The sequence below is a fragment of the Schistocerca gregaria genome, unplaced genomic scaffold (genome assembly GCF_023897955.1).
Source record: "Schistocerca gregaria isolate iqSchGreg1 unplaced genomic scaffold, iqSchGreg1.2 ptg000649l, whole genome shotgun sequence".
Lineage (NCBI taxonomy): Eukaryota > Metazoa > Arthropoda > Insecta > Orthoptera > Acrididae > Schistocerca > Schistocerca gregaria.
Genome location: NW_026062034.1, coordinates 217501 through 222500, shown reverse-complemented (window position 1 = coordinate 222500; position 5000 = coordinate 217501). Strand labels below are relative to the sequence as shown.

General features: G+C 55.0%; 3 non-coding genes across 3 annotated transcripts in view; all 3 read right to left on the bottom strand.

The window, feature by feature from the left end:
* LOC126317953 (large subunit ribosomal RNA) overlaps positions 1-66 on the bottom strand; it is a 4222-nt gene extending 4156 nt beyond the window's left edge. The window contains exon 1 of the ribosomal RNA XR_007557056.1: positions 1-66. This exon is cut by the window's left edge and continues 4156 nt beyond it. This is a non-coding gene — a ribosomal RNA (large subunit ribosomal RNA).
* Positions 67-254: 188 nt separating this feature from the next.
* On the bottom strand, positions 255-409 carry LOC126317975 (5.8S ribosomal RNA). The gene has a single exon (XR_007557068.1). It is a non-coding gene; the product is annotated as a 5.8S ribosomal RNA (ribosomal RNA).
* A 361-nt stretch (positions 410-770) lies between these two features.
* LOC126317873 (small subunit ribosomal RNA) lies at positions 771-2663 on the bottom strand. Its single transcript, XR_007556983.1, has one exon. It is a non-coding gene; the product is annotated as a small subunit ribosomal RNA (ribosomal RNA).
* Between the last annotated feature and the right edge of the window lie 2337 nt (positions 2664-5000).

Below are 5000 nucleotides of genomic sequence, written 5' to 3'. Positions count from 1 at the left end.
AGTTTCTTTTCCTCCGCTTAGTAATATGCTTAAATTCAGCGGGTAGTCTCGCCTGCTCTGAGGTCGTTGTACGAGGTGTCGCACGCCACACCGCCAGCCGGCTGTGCACGCTACCGAGAAAGTACCGGTATGCGAACCGCCAGGCGACGGGCGCGCATCGCACGTTTAAGGAGACGCGGCCGGCCACACAGGCGACCACGACACTCCCACGTCTCCGAAGCGGGACAAACGCCGCGCGCTTCAGTATACGTAGCCGACCCTCAGCCAGACGTGGCCCGGGAACGGAATCCATGGACCGCAATGTGCGTTCGAAACGTCGATGTTCATGTGTCCTGCAGTTCACATGTCGACGCGCAATTTGCTGCGTTCTTCATCGACCCACGAGCCGAGTGATCCACCGTCCTGGGTGATCTTTTCCTTTTCAGTCTCCCACTGTCTCTTTCAAGACAGTAGCATTTGCGGGACTGAGGCGTCTGACGGCCCCTGTTCCACTATTTTTTTGTGTCCAACGGCCTCACAGCCGATGGGCGTCGTACGGCTCCACACCGGAGCGGACAGGCACTCGGGCGAACGTCATTCAAAACCGGCGCCAGGCGCCAGGTACCGCAGGCCAGCCGCTCCAGAGCTTCAGCGCTCGTACCACACAACAACAACACTTCCGCTAGTTTTGAGAGGCACGCGTGGTTCCGCACGCGGCGCACGGCCACTGCCGTACAGGTAGCGTGTTGCGCGACACGACACGCACATCGAAAGACATGCAGTCTAGTCGGTAATGATCCTTCCGCAGGTTCACCTACGGAAACCTTGTTACGACTTTTACTTCCTCTAAATGATCAAGTTTGGTCATCTTTCCGGTAGCATCGGCAACGACAGAGTCGATGCCGCGTACCAGTCCGAAGACCTCACTAAATCATTCAATCGGTAGTAGCGACGGGCGGTGTGTACAAAGGGCAGGGACGTAATCAACGCGAGCTTATGACTCGCGCTTACTGGGAATTCCTCGTTCATGGGGAACAATTGCAAGCCCCAATCCCTAGCACGAAGGAGGTTCAGCGGGTTACCCCGACCTTTCGGCCTAGGAAGACACGCTGATTCCTTCAGTGTAGCGCGCGTGCGGCCCAGAACATCTAAGGGCATCACAGACCTGTTATTGCTCAATCTCGTGCGGCTAGAAGCCGCCTGTCCCTCTAAGAAGAAAAGTAATCGCTGACAGCACGAAGGATGTCACGCGACTAGTTAGCAGGCTAGAGTCTCGTTCGTTATCGGAATTAACCAGACAAATCGCTCCACCAACTAAGAACGGCCATGCACCACCACCCACCGAATCAAGAAAGAGCTATCAATCTGTCAATCCTTCCGGTGTCCGGGCCTGGTGAGGTTTCCCGTGTTGAGTCAAATTAAGCCGCAGGCTCCACTCCTGGTGGTGCCCTTCCGTCAATTCCTTTAAGTTTCAGCTTTGCAACCATACTTCCCCCGGAACCCAAAAGCTTCGGTTTCCCGGAGGCTGCCCGCCGAGTCATCGGAGGAACTGCGGCGGATCGCTGGCTGGCATCGTTTATGGTTAGAACTAGGGCGGTATCTGATCGCCTTCGAACCTCTAACTTTCGTTCTTGATTAATGAAAACATACTTGGCAAATGCTTTCGCTTCTGTTCGTCTTGCGACGATCCAAGAATTTCACCTCTAACGTCGCAATACGAATGCCCCCGCCTGTCCCTATTAATCATTACCTCGGGTTCCGAAAACCAACAAAATAGAACCGAGGTCCTATTCCATTATTCCATGCACACAGTATTCAGGCGGGCTTGCCTGCTTTAAGCACTCTAATTTGTTCAAAGTAAACGTGCCGGCCCACCGAGACACTCAACAAAGAGCACCCTGGTAGGATTTAAACGGGGTCCGCCTCGGGACGCGAAAGCACCCCTTCGGCTCGCCCCACCGGCAGGACGTCCCACGATACATGCCAGTTAAACACCGACGGGCGGTGAACCAACAGCGTGGGACACAAATCCAACTACGAGCTTTTTAACCGCAACAACTTTAATATACGCTATTGGAGCTGGAATTACCGCGGCTGCTGGCACCAGACTTGCCCTCCAATAGATACTCGTTAAAGGATTTAAAGTGTACTCATTCCGATTACGGGGCCTCGGATGAGTCCCGTATCGTTATTTTTCGTCACTACCTCCCCGTGCCGGGAGTGGGTAATTTGCGCGCCTGCTGCCTTCCTTGGATGTGGTAGCCGTTTCTCAGGCTCCCTCTCCGGAATCGAACCCTGATTCCCCGTTACCCGTTACAACCATGGTAGGCGCAGAACCTACCATCGACAGTTGATAAGGCAGACATTTGAAAGATGCGTCGCCGGTACGAGGACCGTGCGATCAGCCCAAAGTTATTCAGAGTCACCAAGGCAAACGGACCAGACAAGCCAATCCGATTGGTTTTGATCTAATAAAAGCGTCCCTTCCATCTCTGGTCGGGACTCTGTTTGCATGTATTAGCTCTAGAATTACCACAGTTATCCAAGTAACGTGGGTACGATCTAAGGAACCATAACTGATTTAATGAGCCATTCGCGGTTTCACCTTAATGCGGCTTGTACTGAGACATGCATGGCTTAATCTTTGAGACAAGCATATGACTACTGGCAGGATCAACCAGGGAGCTGCGTCAACTAGAGCTGAGCAGCCGGCCGCCCTGGAGTGTGTCCCGGGGGCCCGCGCGAACACGCAAGCGTCCGCTCAATTATTCTGCAAACAGGAGGAGGCCGAGCTCCCCTGCACGATACACCTCGAAACCCTCTCAGGTCCCGGCGGCGCGCAGCGCCGTCCTAGGTACTTGGTCGGTTTCGAGAGAGGCGCAATCGCCCGGAGTTAGGCGAGTAGACGGTTTTAGTGCGAACACCCTTGCTCCCAACTGAGCTTGCCGCTGCCGACAGAGGCCCGGGAGCGTGCTGTCGTGGCATTGCCGGCGGGAGACAACACGCGCCACCTATGGTGACCGGCAGCTCCAACGCCAGCGCCACACAAGGGCAAAGCCCCACTTGGGTGCAGAAGCGAACTCTCCCAGCACAGCGCACGCGCCAACACGTCCGCACAACTGCGATACAAACCACCTGCGAGAACCGCTGGGGCGACCGAGCAGCAGACGGCGTCGCGGCGCCGAGTGCCAGGCGGCGGCGCATCCTCAACGCACACAGTCCTCAATCAGACCAGCACACTGCAGATGTCCACCGCGCTTCGCACCGGGCTCGGCTGAACCAACTTTGGCCGCCAGGCGCCGCGTGCAGGGTGCGCCGCAGCGTAGCTGCACCGCCTGCCGGGCCCGTCGGCTGGCGCTCCTGCCACTCGGCGCCCCCCACCAGCCGCCTGTTGCGCGTGCGCCCACGCAGCGCGCGGCCAACACGCCGGGCGGCCCCCCTTCACCGGCCGGGAACAGTCCCACCAAGCCACCGCCGCGTATCGCTTCATACCCACATGGACCTAGTCACGTGTGTGGATGTGGCGGGTACCGCTGAAACAACCGGTTAATAGCTGTACCGATCGTCGCCATCACAGATTCACCTCCAGCGTGAACAACCGCTCAACAACGGATTTCCAGTTCATTTGCGTATCTTGGGCAGTAAACGTAGATGTCCACCTACATTTGCGAATTCAACAATTCTTGCATGCCAGGATGTCATGTGTCACGACACGCTACATCAGACCACATACACACTGCGACATGTGCAGAAGAGAACACGTGGAAGGTGGCCCGCGCGCGTATGCGATGTCCCTTCCGCGATCCACTGTCAACCGGCATCTGCGGCATGTCCCAGATATGGAACGCGGTCCACCAGGGTAGCACTATGTGTGAGGCAATACGACAAAGTCGGAATACACGCGTCACTACATCAGACGGCTCACGCTGACCTGACCTGACCTGACCTGACCTGACCTGACTCACCGCACCACCACCCCCAGCGACCCAGGGTGACATACAATGCGTTCGTACGTTCCTCCCACACGCCTCTACGGCGTACCACAGTGCAACCTAGCTGTTATTGGGAGACGAGACAAGTAGCATCGAGCACAACATATGGAAATTGAGATTCGACACCGTTGGGCACAGCCAGCGTACGGTCACACGTATCACACTACTTCACTCTGTACGTAACGACCGATGATCGGTACAGCGTGTGGGTTACGCGTACGACATCAGCGGACAATGGACACAGACCATACCACGACGTACACTGAGGGCGTCGACATCTGAATGCAACTGAACAGCTGCGAGGCTCATTTAACACTCAAACGCCAGACCGACCAGCTTGAGAGGACAGAGACACAAAGAGGGGGACAGAGGGGGGGGGGGGGCGGCGATATAGTCCTATTGCAGTACAATTGACAGTGGATAGCGGGAATATGTGGAAAGTAAGCAACACTCGCAAGACATCTACATGAGGATAACAACGACACCAGAGATTCCGAGCAGTGAACTATGTTAGGCAAAGGGACAACGTGGGTTAGGTTAAGGGACAACGTGGGTTAGGTTAAGGGACAACGTGGGTTAGGTTAAGGGACAACGTGGGTTAGGTTAAGGGACAACGTGGGTTAGGTTAAGGGACAACGTGGGTTAGGTTAAGGGACAACGTGGGTTAGGTTAAGGGACAACGTGGGTTAGGTTAAGGGACAACGTGGGTTAGGTTAAGGGACAACGTGGGTTAGGTTAAGGGACAACGTGGGTTAGGTTAAGGGACAACGTGGGTTAGGTTAAGGGACAACGTGGGTTAGGTTAAGGGACAACGTGGGTTAGGTTAAGGGACAAATTGAGTTAGGTTAAGGGACAACGTGGGTTAGGTTAAGGGACAAATTGAGTTAGGTTAAGGGACAAATTGAGTTAGGTTAAGGGACAAATTGAGTTAGGTTAAGGGACAAATTGAGTTAGGTTAAGGGACAACGTGGGTTAGGTTAAGGGACAAATTGAGTTAGGTTAAGGGACAAATTGAGTTAGGTTAAGGGA